The sequence below is a fragment of the Argiope bruennichi genome, chromosome X2 (assembly GCF_947563725.1).
Source record: "Argiope bruennichi chromosome X2, qqArgBrue1.1, whole genome shotgun sequence".
NCBI lineage: Eukaryota > Metazoa > Arthropoda > Arachnida > Araneae > Araneidae > Argiope > Argiope bruennichi.
In genome coordinates this window covers 116,483,042-116,499,239 of record NC_079163.1, presented here as the reverse complement: position 1 = coordinate 116,499,239, position 16,198 = coordinate 116,483,042, and the positions used below count along the sequence as shown (strand labels likewise).

General features: G+C 27.9%; 1 long non-coding RNA gene across 1 annotated transcript in view; it reads left to right on the top strand.

The window, feature by feature from the left end:
* The window catches only part of LOC129960535 (uncharacterized), a 152,585-nt gene that overhangs the window by 23,733 nt on the left and 112,654 nt on the right, over positions 1 to 16,198 (top strand). The window lies entirely within an intron of this gene.

The window sequence follows — 16,198 nt, the reverse complement described above, 5'->3', positions numbered from 1 at the left end:
GGGAAGAATTTCTGTTTGTATTGTTTGGAATAATGATACAGCTGAGCTCGGAAGATCTTTTGTATTCTAATTGCTCAAGAGTCGTCACAAAAGATTATGAAGAACGATCAATAATGTTAAGTTTCATTAGTTCCTTTATTATTTTCATAGATAATCTTCATAAAATTATGCTAGTAATCGGTAATATTAAAGATTTTCATCTTTCGTAATAAATTTGTACAATTTCAAAACGTGAATGTAACAATGATTAAAAAATGTTGCAACATTTACTATGAGTATGGTTATGGGGGGGGGGGACAAACAAAATTAGAATAGCCATGTTATATGCATCTTAATAAAAACTTTCAATCGTTTAGATAGCAGATTAATTTAGTACCTTTTTAAGAAATTAATTATATTCTAACTTAGCTTTTCGTATCACATTTTTTTAGATGACAGATTTCATACCATAAAAATGCAACTCCAAACTAGTTCCCATCTGTTTTAAATTTAATGAAGGTAGGGCGAATCTTAAAGAGTTTAATGTTCGCTAACATTGAAAATAAGTTTATCTTTTACTTGTAATAACTGACTGTGGTGGCTATGAAAGGATCTTGTGTACAGAATTAGAGGCTAAGGGTTCGAAAACTGATTCCATCTAAATTTTTCCGTGCATGTGAACTGGTGAACATTAAATCCGTTGTCAGCTAAGCATCTTCACTTTGAAATGGTGGAGCCGTTTGGAGAGTGGAGTACTGGTGTCATTTTTTATCTGTTTACATTTGAATTTTTGAAGTCTGACCCAAAAATTCTACATATATCTTCAGAATGGAGTATTAATTTAATTAGATAGTATTTTATATAGGTTTTAAATTCATTTTTCTCCATGTTGTGTTTTTGCTTGTATTTAAGGTTTACTTAAGGTTTTTTAAAAAAAATTAAAGTAGTGGTGTGAATTTTTTTCTGATTGTTCTAAAATATATGCTTTGTAAACTTGCTATGGAATTAACTCCAAGACATGTAGTAATTTTTTGAAATGGTTCAAACTCAAAATTAATGCATTTTTAAGAATTTTTTTTGCTTGTTTCACAATAAAAAATTATAAAAATTGATATATCCTTAGTAGGAGGAACTTCATAGTAAGGTTCTTGTAGAATATGGTAGCTATCTAGAAAAAAATTTTGTTGCAAAATCTGCATTTAAAAAAAAAAAAAAAAAACTTAGGGATTTAAAAAAAAAAGCTTAGTATTTTTGAAATTTACATTTCACAATTTTTTTGAAATAATTCAAAATAATTATGATGAACAATTATAGAGTACCATTCTATATAAAATACTATCAAAATAGGATTCCAAGCATTAAAATAAAAAAAAAATTAATTTGTAACGTGCCGCTTAAATAATATTTGAAAAATAATTATTTTCTGTGAACTTTGTTCTGACTTTTAATTTTTGAAGTTTCGTACACTTTTTTTTAATCTTACATTGAATATTTTCATTTGTGAGTTAAATCATTTTTTTTCATACTAAAAGGGATCCGAAATAGAAAAATGTATTTGGACATACGCAATAAAACAATTTTTTAGTCTACAACTGAATGTAATTTTTTTTGTAATAATTACTTTTTTTTTTAAGATTTTACTTTACTTTGAATGTATTCGTTTGTGAATGAGAATTTTTTTTCGCTCAAATAATATGTAATCAAAATGAAATGAAATATATGAACAATGCAATAAAATAATGACTCGCATCAGGATGTGTTTTTATTACTATTATTGTAATTATTATTATTATTATTCAGATCATAAAAAGAAAGCCACTTTCTTTATTATCACTTTTCCTGCAATAAAAATTTGGTTACAAATTACAGAGACTGCTGATACACAGTCAAACATATTTGCGATATTTTGGTTGGCGATATATGTAATAAAAATCCTTTGTTACTTATATTTCAGTGCGGATTTTGAATTGAAATACTTTATTCTTTGAAATAGAAACATCTCCTAAATCTGGTTAGGTATTCTAAATTTTTTATGAGAGATTTGAAAAGGAGATTGCAGACAAAATATTCCATAACGCCGATATCTGGATTCATATTTTGAAAAATTTGATATTTTGATCCATTTATATGTTGTAGAAATATGTCTTGATATATGATTTCATATCAAAAAACTGTTCTCCTATGAAAGGGATAAGAGAATAAATAGCTTTCTTTGAATACAGAGGAAAGTCGCAGGAATATGTTTCTTACTTTAAAAGCAAGGTTTTTCGTTTATTTCTCATCCTTTTTTTAATATTGTTTTTTTATTGCCACTCGCATTAAATTTATTACAAATATAATTCGTAATATATTTCATTAAACTTTTGATAGTACTTTATAGGCTACTGCTATTTAATTTTAATATTCATCTTTCATTATCATATATTAAATAACAATTGCGATGAATTCTACTTTATGTAGAATTGTAATAGAATCAATTCGTATTCGAGTGAAATACGTTTATTGCGGCATGCATATATAATTTAGAAATTTATTGTTTATTTTGCAGAAGAAAAAAAGATATTACCTCATATAAGGCATTATATTTCATAAACCAAGCTTTTACGCTATATGTCGTATTTTTCTTTCTTTAATTTACTGCATGAGCAGTAAATGCATTACAAATATATCTCATACTATATTTCTATTATATTTTCTATTATTTCTATTATTTCATTTTGATAAGTCTATATGACAGCATGTTTCATTCTGTTTTTCATTAAATGACTACTGCGAAGAATTCTACTTTATAAAGAATTCTAAAGCAGCCAATTCATGATTGCGTGAAATGCACCTATAACGTAATATTCATTTAAATTCGGATATTTTACACATTGTAAATGGAAAAAGGATGTTACGTCACAACAATGTTTAAGACAATTTACAGTAAGGTGTTATATAATATGCATATTGACGTTACTACAGGTAATTTTATGAGTGTGATATCACCTTGAAACATTAGATTTTATTATTTAATGCTTCGGCAAAATTATAGGTATTATGATTTTTTAGATTTAATTCTCATTTATTATTTTGTAGATTGCATGAAGATGCTGAAGATAGTTACAATTTAAAAAATAGTAGTAGTACTAGTTAATTACTGAAGTTACATTCAGTATTACTACAGAAATGCTAGGGAGTTACATCCCTCCGCTCGTTCTACTCACCAACCCCCAAGAATCCCTTTGTGATTCTTTTTGAATCACTCAGCTCGTTTCACTCGTTCACCATATAGTGATGTATTCCATCTAGCTCGCAATAAAAATTTATAAATACATTCATTACTGAAAGTAAATTTAAATTATTTCAAATTGCATGAATTAATAACATTAATTTTTCATCAATAACTAAAAATTAAATAATGAATTTCTGAAATTAAAATCGTTTGGTAACAGAGAGATACATATGTATATGTTACTGAGCAAAAATATATATAAATAATTCTAAGATGTTTAAAAATCAAAATTGAATTTCCTTTTTTTTTTTTTTTTTTACTTTTTCTGTTTTGATTAGATCATCAAAATTTGGTTGACATAATAATAACATTGAAATAATCGCCATACATCATAGACGGCAAAATTAATCAAAATTGGCGATGCTTCTGTAGTTTGGAAACTTTTTTCTGGAAACTAAAGCGTATACACCTCTATTGTTTTTTTTTTTTTTTGTTTTTTGTTTTTTTTTTGTTTCGACTATATCTTCTTATGAATGATTCTTAAATACTTTCCTTTGCCATAATTTTGAATTTTAACCGAAACTGCTTGACTTGCACTCATTTCTTAGTACCATCCAACTCCAAAAAGAAAAAGAAAAAGAAGAAGAAAATCATTGACTCAGATTTTTCCTCCGCTGCGAGCATGTAAATAATCCGAACATGCGAGTTGTTGCCAAATGACAATTAACGAATTTGGTCTGATTTAGTGTTCATAAGCATTTTACATACATTTATAGCATTATGATTGCAAATGCAGCTGAGGAATTCGAAAAGTTAGCGGCATAAAGTACTGGAAAGGAAAATGAGCGCGTATTGAATTAATTCGTCCATAATTCCACTTCTTTGAGACTTGATTGCATTTTTTTTTTTGAAGCCTTAAACAAAAGAAGGAATTATTATTATATTTTGACATTTATTTGATAACAAACAATAGCACCAAGATAGAATTTTTTAGAGAACTATTTTGGGATAGCATGACACTTTCCATCTGTGAAATGAAGAACAAATATTTTTAAAAACAAGAATGTGTGATTAAATGAAATTTCTATGCCATTGTTGAGGATCATGAAAAGAATTGAAACACATTTTGAAGCTTATTTTGGGGAGGAATTAGTTTACTACAACGGGTTTTACTATTTTAAAGAGGGGAGAACATTACTGTCCGGAGTTTGAATATCTTATTTATAAACCGTATGAGTTTTGAATTGCTTATATGAGCATTCTCGTAGGAATTGATTGCATTTTTTTATTAGCCTCAGTGCCAAATATTTTTTAATAAAAGTCTATTATTCTAGTACCCTAAAATCATTGTAATTGTTTCATTTTATTAATAACATTTAATAAGAATCAAATTAATTTGCAATGATTCTTTAAGGCCTTTCACTGATTAACGTGAGAATTGGAATTTTAGTTTATACAGTTGAACCCGCGGATGTAGATTTAGAATATCGCATGAAAATTTTTTAAAATCCTTTTAACATATAAATATTTTTTACTCTTTCATATACTAAGTATATGACGATTACAATACGGGAAAGTGTTATAATAGTAAAAAAAATGTAAACTTGAGATTTTGTCGAATCTCCACATTTCAGATTTTCCTGAATCCGACAAATTCCTTTTTAGAATTATGTCTGTATGTCTAGTAACGTGGTAACTCAAAAACTCTTTAAGTTAAGCGAGTGGAATTTGATATATGGTCTCTAATCTAAATTTTCAGATTTTTTTTTTTTTTTTTAATTTTTAACGAAATCCATTCAGATGAAGTCTGTTTGTCCGACTGTTCGCTGATAAGTTAACACGATAACACCAAAATGAAGTGAGCCAGGAGGATAAAATTTGGTACACAGATTTAACATCTAATGTATAGTTACCTATCAAATTTGGAATTAGATCCGTCAAAATGTTGGCCGTCTATAAATATGTTCTTTCACAAGCAAGCACGAAATGTCATAATTCAAGAACACAATGGCTTAGGTATATGAAATTTGTTATATTATTTTGTGATTATAATTTTAGTTCTATTTCCAATTTTGATTTTAATAGATTTGAAAAAAACGTCCAAAATGCAGATTTGGTGTTCTGATGCGCGTGTAATAACCATATCGCAGTGATTAAGCGTTAAAAAGAATCTCCAGAGATCGCGCTATAATAGACTGTTCTGTATTATTTGCTGAGGCCATATGGTTAATAATATACAAATGCAGCCACGGAAAAAAAAAAAAAGGAGTCACCCAATTTTATTCTGGCATCGTTCATCGTACAACCATAAAAAAAGGTGTCATTTGAAAGGGTTTGACGTACTCTTAAAGATTTTTGGATTAAAAATTTCGTAAGGAGCTGTCTATATATTGAAATAAGAGCAAACTTCAAAATTTCCAATGGCAACACTCATTTTTCACGTGAAATTTTAATACTACATCAAAAATTATTTTCAGAACGTTTTCTTAGTTAAGATCTATTCGTTTCGAAATTATGAGCTAAGAAAATTTTGACTTTCTAATGTTAAAATTAAATTTTGAATTTTTATTCATATCTTAAAACCTATAAAGTTATTGACTTAAGCTCTTTTTCTTATGAAAATATAAGATATTTTACACATTTTGCATACATATTTAAAATTTAAAAAAATATAATATGTAAAAAAATTATAAAATTAAACTTAAAAAATTTTAAAATTGCAACACATTTAAATTTTAGCATAAATTAAAGCAGAAGCCATGTTATGGGGACATGCGAAATTTCAGCTCATTCCTTCGAGTAGTTTTCCCGTTTACGTTAAGCTTGTATTGCTCCTGAAATGATGCAGTTAGGGGTGCATTCACAAATTTCAAAATCGACAGTTTTTTTATATAACATTGAAATGCTGCTGATCATGCATTCCTTGAAACAAATATCTTTTTATGCATTGTTGTAACATAAAAATAGATTTTAAAAATTCATCAGCGGCAAAGAATATGAAATCAAACTTTAAAAAAATAATTTAGTAAAGTCGCTACTTTTAGATGCCGAAGAAAGTCTCTGCCATTGTAATAAGCTATAATTTTTACTCGTCAGTTCATATAATATCACTTACACAGAAAAACACATTTCAGGAAAATAAATGGATTTTTATTTCGTAGTTAGTACTTTGTAGGATTTAACTATTTAATTTTACAAACACTCAAATTATTTCTCATAATATTCTATGGATAACAAACTCAATATTTTCTAACAATAAAAAGGCAGTTTGTGTGTCGTTTAAATTTGCTGATGTTTGTTTAAGTGTACAATATTTCTTACACGTCTTAAATATCATAAGATTAATTTGTTGTAATTATAATTATTGTAAATTAAATTGTAATTATAATTAATAATTAAACTATAGTTAAACTGAAATTATAATAAACTGTAATTGTATTTATAATTAAATACCAACACTGCAATTATAATTAAATAATAAAAAGTATAATTAATTTTATATCTTTTAATTATATAACAAAAATTTTCATTTTGTTGTTTTCAGCATAAAGGAGAATCAAACTCTAGTGCAATTTAAGCAAAACTTATAACGCTCTTGCATATTTATTTCCAGGAAAAAAAATCAAGATTCTTCTAAAATTTTCACTATAATTACTTTGTCTTGAATGAAATAGCAAACGATTTCACCATGTGGATTGAATCTTTAAAGATGCTTTAAAGGTATGACAAAAAAAAAAATATTGTTACCAACTTCCAGAAAATATCTAAATTTTGTACATTTATATATCGAAACGACCCCTTAACAGAAAATGACAAATATCTCATGATGTAACCATGGCATATTAACCAAAAGCTGTATTTCGGGTATTTTTCCATGGGAAATCTATTAATGACATAAAAAAAAGGTGTTGCCATAGGAAATTTCAAAGTTTGTGAACTTTAAGTATATAGATAACCCCTTAAGAATATTTTAGGCAGGGTTTCCCCCCTCCCCCTTTTTTTCCCTTTCTTTTTTGGTATTTACCTTTAAAATGGTATTTCTAGTTTTCACATAGGATGAACGATTGCAAAATAAATCTGAGTAGCTCCTTTTTTTTCCTCCTAGTTTGTAGTAAATTAATACAACTGGAAATCGGTGCTATTTTTTACATTCAAAAATTGAACGAAGATTTCAGTCCTAAGTTTGAGCATCCATTGTACCACTTTTTGCAACATTATGTCTAGTTTCCTGATGGAAGATCAAAATAGGTCTCACAATAAGTAGAATTTGCATCTTAATTTCGTAGGAAGTTTCATCTCATGTTATGAGTGTCAGGAAACAGATTTCAGGTTCTTTGTAACGAATCGACATTTTTTTTTTCCATCTACCCAAGCGACTTTTGCCTTTTTGCTTTTATTGTTTTAAATTTTCTTGCTGTGTCTGTCTTATGTGTTTCATTGGAACTAACATATCTTCCAAAGTGTAAAAATTGTTATTACTATGAAAAGACTATGATTTTTTTAAAGGTTAACAAGAGTTAGACATAAATAAGTAAAGATTATGTAAAGTGTATTGCCCAAAGTAGTCATTTACAACAAAGAATTAACAAACGTATTTCCTGCTAATTAGTGAGATCTAACACTGTAGACCTTGTTAATTACAACACGTCTGTCAAAGTTCACGAACGTCATCTAATATACAAGGAAATGGCGACAATGGTTTCACTACACGAAATTTTAATGTCTGGCAATATAGAAAGCTCGCAGTATCCATAAGATAGTAAAGTTTGAGTAATATTAATACAAATTAAGTCATTCCATATCATCCTCCTACTTTAAAATATTTTCTACTCTTTTAGAATCTATTATTTACAGGTATCGATGAAAATGTGACGTTTTTTGTTACTTATTATATGTTACTTGTTGCTCGATACTTATAAAAGTATATAATATCTCGGAGGAAAAAAAAAAACTTATTTCTTTCTATAATTTTATTTGTTGAGATACCTATTTGCACATATTAAAAACAATGTTTCTTTTTTGCCACAAGCTAAATTTTACTAACTTTATAGATAGTAGACAATTTTTTTCAAATAATGACGAAATATCTTAATGTTTCAGAGGATGACAGTTCGAACATAGAAATCTCACCCAATTTGTTATGGAGAATACATCTTTAATTAGGGATATAAATTTGCTTTATGTCATTCTGAAATTTAGAAGAAAAAGAAAAAAGAAAGAAAGATATAAAAGAAAAGAAGAAGGGGGAAAAAAATAAAAAAAACGTGCTCATGTTTAAAATACGAAAATTCTCCATTTGGTTTATTTACTACAACACGGTCATTAATCCAAATCTACCATAGTATTACTTATTGAATCTCAAATTAACCAGTTTGCTGAACTCTTGAAATAATCGGATGAATCTTTTTTTTTTTTACTTCGGGTTTTAAAAGGCGCATCCGATTATGACTTCCAAATTAAAAAAAAAGGGGGGGGGGAGGAGGTAGGAAAGAGAAAGTTAAAAGATAAAATAATCAAAGCCTTCGTAATAGTTACTAGACGAGCGAGGCATTACGAAACGGTTGAGAATAAGCCAGAGAAAGAGTCTCCCCCTTTTTTTTCTCCCCTGGCTTCTCTCTTTCCCTTTAATGAAAAGCTGTGTGAAGTGCGCCTGCTCATTTAGAAGTCCTTGTCAGACGTATGTGTGAGGCTTGACAAATGGGCGCGTGTAATCTGAAGCTTCCTCTTCCAACGGGATGCAGCAACTTGATAAGGTACGGGGGAGGGGTACCGCTTTGGCCAATAGGGAGCTTCATTTTTCTAGGCGTTAGGAAGGAATGGTGGGTAAGATGGCGTTCTTAGCAACGGAAATTATCAGCAATTTTTTAAGGAGCCTCTCGCTTTCTTTCGTTCTTAATGCCCAGTCTTTACCACCTCCTTCGGAGTTGGGATCAAGAGAGGGTGACCACACCCAATGGATCCTCCAACCGCTACTGGCATTCTGCTAAATCAACCGTTCTTGATGGAGGAATCGCCTTCTTATGCTCTACTGGATTTTAATGCACGCAGCTACTGTTCTTTAAGGGAGGTGAGGGGGCGATTTATTCTTCTGGGGGGGGTGAAGAGCCTGCAGGATTGCTTTCCTTGGGAATATCGCGGTACACAGCAGGAAGGGAGAGTTAAATCAAGTCATCAGATGCTAGACTGCAGGCAAAGTGTCAGAGTTTAAATAAACCTTTAAATAAAGGGAAAATAATGGCATTCATTGCTTTGAATGTGAAAGAATTAAATTGTATTTTTAAAACTGTAAAATGTTTAGAGACAAATTAAAATGAGCACTACCTGAAATGAGATATATTTAGCATTTTCATTATGAGGAGAAAGGGAGAGATAAGTCCCTATATTTTCAGTATGAATTATTTCACAATATGCATCAATTACACGATAGGCTACTTTTATCATATTCGAGATTCATTACATATATCAACTTTCAAGCTTTGAAAGGCAATAAAGACTGTTTTTATGTTGAAAAAAGGACAATCAGCTTTTAACACGTTCAGACTCGTATATCGAATTTTCGCATTTTTATGTTTATAAAGTAACTTTAAATCGTTTATAGATACCCTTACAAAACAAAACGTGTCCTCTGGGTAAAATAGAGAAAGGACTGTGAAAAGATTAAATAAATCAAAAATATTTCCTGATATTTCCACATGCAAGTTATTCTAAGCATTAAGGATTTAACAGGATATAAATATATGGATAAAAAGACTTCAGAAGCTTCAGGCGCTTAATTTTCATGTATTCCCTAAATTGAAGTTTCATTTTAAGGCTACACGGTATATTAAAGGCGGATTTTCGAAATTCTAAAATATGGGGATATGACGAGAACGGCATTGAGTTGACAACCCATTATTCAAAATTCCATGCCACAACAGCATAAAGATTCTTAAACCACATTTTAAAAATAAATTGTCATGCTTTAGGAAGAAATGTAAAAGATGTAACATTTTGTTTAATAAGCATTTTTTTTAAATCATAACTTATTCAGACACCTAACCAGAGGTTGATTTATATTTCCATGGCCCTAAGCACTAATTTTCCATTGTCCTCCTAAAAGAGTCCCATATATGCATTTGTGCATTTTAAATTATCTTTTAAAATAGTAAAATTTCACTTCTTGGGTCCAAATCACAGCGTTATTTCTTCGGAGTAGGATGTGACGACGAGGTCAAATAAGTAATTAAATCCTTATTATGTCATTTCTTACTAAGAATGACTGCTAATTTATGATTTATTAATTAATATTTATTTATAATTAAAAAGTTCTGAATTTAGCAGTTTTAATTTTATACATAAAATATGCGTACATAAATATTATAGAAAGAAATTAGTGGATTCAACGCAAAAAAGAAATTGTTATTGACTCTTTTTCAAAAAAATTACTTTTTGATTGAAGAAATAAATATTATTTTCTTCGCGATTTCAAAAGAGCTATGAATCTGAAAAAAGAGCAAATTTAATAATAAACTTTGGTAAATTATAAAGTATGAGTGATAAAAAATAAATGAAATATTTAAAGAACTATTTTCAATTTCGAAATCCTTTTAACTCCTAATCCTGGTCGTGCACATCCTGCTCTTTACCCTTAATTCACCCCTGCATTTCACAGAAAAGTTTTCAATAGCCTTCAGATACCTTTAAAAATTTTCTAAGTAAATTTACAATAATATAAAATTCCATATAAGCTGCTAAATTATTATTATTATTATTATTTGGTATTTTAAAATCTAATCTTGAAGGATTTAAAACAGTGATTTTTGAAATATAAAAAAATAATAATTTGAATCTCTGGATTAATTCATCTTTATTTTAAATACCTAGACAACTTAAGTTTCTTTAAATTTTGGATCTCCCCCCCCCCTCTAATTTTTCTGTGAACAAAATGAAAGTCAATGCAGATGCTTGAGTTTAAATTCTGATAGCAAAGTATAGTTTGATTCGTATATTTCCAGATATATGAAGAATTGAAAGTAAAAAAATAATAAACGTACGCGTATAAAGCTGTTACCGAAATTTAAATAATTTGACACTCCTAAAGGCTACAAACTCATAAACTAAAAACATTAATTTATAGTATATTTCTCTTAAATTAGCTGCCAAATCGACTTTAATAGAGCACATTTTCAAACAGATGATACATCTTTCTTTGTAGGTGATGAAACTTCCAATGATCATGCTGATACTATGATTAAATACTAAAGTGCTTCAACCAGTAAAGTGTGATAGGAGTTCTCCTCTTTTGTTTTGAACTATGAGAAGCGATGATGATATTTTTTATCTCAAAAAAAATTGTTGAGATGTTTTTTTTTTTTTTTTTTTTTTTTTTTTTTTTTTTTTTTTCTAAAATTAAGAAACCATCTCTCTAACTTTACATAAGAGCAATTGAATTTTTCAGTAAAAATTATTCGTAATGAGATCATAATTTAAAAGCAATATCGAATGTATTTACCTCACCCTATCGGGAAGCAACAAACTGTTATCATAAAGTTGGTGCCGAGAATGAAAAATTAAAATTTTCAATGAATATTCTACTATTTATTCTTTTTAACAAATAAAAGCTGACTTATAAAATAATAAAATTATAAAATAATAAAAATTTTCGTTTAAATAAATAAATGAATAATAAAACATAATTTTAACTCTTCTAATAAGAATTCTTGCTGAAGTTTATAAAAGAATTGAAGTGATATATGCTAAACAAATTTATTTTTTTATTATGGTTCGTTTGAATCACCTTGAATTCGGTAACACACACACACAAGCACACACGCATTCACACACAGCCTAATAGAAGGAATAAGATTTTTATGTTTAAAGACTGTGTTAAGGTGCTGGATTGTATTACGTTATCCAAAGTTTTTTGTTTTTTTTCTCATAAGATATCTTTAATCTACATATTATCATTAACACTTTATTTAACACTTTATATCTGACATAAACAGACATCAATTCTTAAACTATTTCTATTTGTGATTCCTTTTTCATAGCCAGAATTTTAATCAGTCAAAGTAAGCATATATATTGAGAAATGAAATGTGCTAAGTACTAAGTAAGTAATGAAAAATAATATATGCTTAAATTCATTAAGGCTCTAAATCAACAGATTTTCTCAACAAAATTGACGAAAACACACGTCAAAGCTGTTTACAAGTTTTGAATTTAGCTATGCGACCCGTTTGTTTTTGCATTTGACAAATTAAAAAGCAATGCAGTATTTTGAATTAAGTATTTAATATTTTAAAAGAAATGTTTTTATGAAATAAGATAATACAGCTTCGTGATTTCTCAAAAAATCAAATTGAGTAATTATAAATGATACCGTTGGTTGATGGAATTAGTTGCATTTAAAAGAAGAAAGGAACAGACAAAAGTTTCTCGGAAAAGTTCCACAAAATATTATTTTTTGTTTTAGTTTAACTGAGTTGAGTTTTTAGTTGACTATAAAATTATTTTGAATTCCTTTTAATACTGTCAATTGAAGCAAATATATGCAAAAATAATTTTATATTTCACCTAAAATTTTCGAAATTCGAAATTACATTTAACCTAACCTCCGATTTTATATTTCACCTAAAATTTTCGAAAAAATTTCGAAAAAAAAAAAAAAAACACTGATCAATATTTTGCCATAAATATGAAGTTATGACCCACAAATGTAGTCAAAACTGTAAGAAGCTCTCCAGAATCATTATCCACTGAATGATTTGTTTATGATGTATGGTTTCTTCTAATACATGATTTTCGTAACTTTCATTGATACTATAATGAAAATGGTATATCAAGCTATTTTTATGAACTAATTCTTTGCAAGATTTTGACAATAAATAATAAAAAATGTACTTATTAAATCATGGGATCTTATATGTATGTTTTCTGTTATAATTGACAGATTTTCGAAATAATAAAATAAAAATTCAACTTACTAATATGTAAAATTTGATGAAAAAATCTAGACCAAGAGTTAAAAATAGGATATAGATAACAATAAAAGTTAAATAGCCTTGCTACATGGAAAAAATAAACTTCAGGAAAGATGGCTTTTCAATTCGGGCACACACACACAACTGTTGCAGAATTTACCGATAAATTCATATCAATTTTCTAGTTGAACCTTTAAAGTTAAAACTTGTAAAGACAAGATAAATTTTATCATCTCCTTAGGCGTTGTTCCCCATACGAGAATGGAGCTATCACTTCTGCATTCTAGCAGAAGAATTTAAATCATTTTAAAATTCTATCCAGTAATTACAAATAATCTACAAACACTTCAAGTATTCATTTGATTCTTAACTGAAACAAAGCGAATCCCATTTCCGAATCAGATGATATCTTCTATTTAGATAGCAAAATAATCAAAATAGTTTTGGGGTTAATATTATAACCTCAAAAATCCCCGCCATGCATATAGAAGTGCTGTTCATTATTTTCTACGCATATTAAATGCTATCAGTCATATTGGGAAAATATAATTTTATTCATATCAACGAAATTTATCATTTAAACGAGAAAACAAGTGAGAAGTATATATTTTAATAAATAACTTCAAATGCGAAATGAATTACTGAAAAATAAGTGTTATGAATTTTAAAAACTTGAACTATTTTGTTTTTCTTTTTAGTACATTTAGGCAGCACATTTTTTTTCATAGTTATCAGCATAAGAGTTATATTTAAGACTTTCTCCTATTAAAAAAATGGTGAAATTATAGAATATTTAATATCTAAATTACTAATGAAGAAACACACACATTTTTTTTCCTTCTTGTGTTTTCTACAAATTAACTAAAAAAAGAACATGATCCGCTATCAGTAAAGTTTTATGCTATTGTTAAAAATACAATTCACTAAAAATTCTTGAAGTTGCAGATTTTGCGCAGTCTAAATTCATAAAAAGAAAGAAATACTTTTATTCTTAAAGAGCCCTGTTTCTTCTTCTTCTTTTTTTCTTCTTTTTTTTTTTAATTTGGTGATAAATAAACACATGCATTCTATTAACAGAAGAGTAACTAGCTGAATTGATCTTAAATATCATGAGGATTATATTTCTTATCGCCGTTACGTCCCATAATTAAAAAACAGTTTTTCTTTGCAAACATTGAAATGTATATGATGACATAATAAAGCAATAAGAGAAAAGCAAAAAAAAAAAAAAAAAAAAAAAAAACATGTTTTCATCAATGTTATGAAAGGAGGGAAATATTTATTTTATCGAAAACAGGGAGATCAAAACAGAATTGCGAAAACATGAGACGCTGAAATACTGTAAGTAAACTGGAGTCTTAATAATATTCATATCATAATATTTTTAAATTTGTTTTAATATTTACAGTGGCTTGATTTTTTATACTGTTATTAACTGTGCTTCTTGCATATATCACTATTTGTTTTAAACATTCAGATCTATGATAAAAAAATAAAAGGTATTTTCTTACCTGTAGCTTCCTAAAAAAGAAAATATACTTAAAACTAATTTTTTTATCCTCATCGTTTTTACTTGTTGCTTGTTAAACTACTTCACAAATCATTATTTTTATGGAATCTTGTAATTTATTTTTGTCAAATTTCCTACCTAATAGCTTCTCCGATATAATATAAAAACTTAAAACTACTCAATTAATTGATAATTAAGATTTGAATCTATAGATAATATTTGAATAAAAATATAAGAATATATTAAAATATGATATTCTCATTGGGAATATTCAACTATGCGAAATTTCAGAGCCCTACAACATCAACAAGTGAATGAAAAATCAATTGCAAAATTCCATCGTTACAAACAAGAAATTTGAAAAGATGAATTAAGTCAAGTTAAATAATAATAATAATTTTAAAACATTTCTATCTAATGCTTTAATAGATAAGGTATGTTCCTGTAAAATTGTTAATTTGAGAAATTCTTACATATTTCTAATAAAAGCGAAAGAAATAATTTGAAACCAATGAAATTAAGACACTGTTAAAATTTCGAATACATATTTAATACTCGTTTTGGTTTGTACAAAACATTTCGATGATATTCTTAGTTCGGTTTAACATTTCCACTTCGCAATCAAGGACTGTCAATCCTTTATAAATGAAATAAACACAGATAGTATCGTCGAAATTTAAAAGAAAACCGTATTTCAGTACAGTTTCGTATAAGCTCGTAGTCACAGAAATGTCTTTAGAGTCTTTATCTCGACTTCAGCTCAGTCGAAAAGCATTGAATGAGGCAAATAGTTGATGCCGATATATCTTCGGGAACTGAGAGTTTTATTGGTTCACGAAGTGTAGTAAAATAGAAAATAATTTAAGGAACTACAATCCAGCAACTTCAATCTTTGTTTTGTAGAACATCTCATCTTTTCCCAAAAAGTCTTCTAAGGCATAACACGATTGGGGATGATTTGAATTTGATGATGATTGCCGAGATGATTGTTTTTTATTATGATCTAAACTCTGAAATACATATTTTCTTGAACAGGAATTTACACTGTCAGTTTTATGCTTTCAACACTTTTCTGTGTTGTTATTATTTTTTTGACTGATTATTATTATGTTTATTTAATTTGATGGATTTCAGTCAAAACAAAATAAAAGTGTTTTTGCAGGGATTTTTTTTTTTTTTATCTTTGCAACAACGAAAAAGAGAAAAATAAAATTCAAATATTTACAATGTCAAATAAAATATAAAAAAATATTGCACATGAAATGACTTGAAGGTTGCCCACAATATTTTTCTCTGTAGATTTCGATTTGGAAACAGCCGCCGTTCAAAAGTAATGACTACTAACATTTGATTAGGGTATCATAAGAACCCATGTCCCAAATTGAAGAAACAAAAACAAAAACAAAAAAACAAAAAAAAAGGGATTATGAATAACATTGGAAGAAAAGTGCAAAACAAACATAAGGATAATTTTTTAAATAATGGAAGTCAAATATTAAGAATCTGACCGAAGAGCAAAAGAAAAAAAAGTTC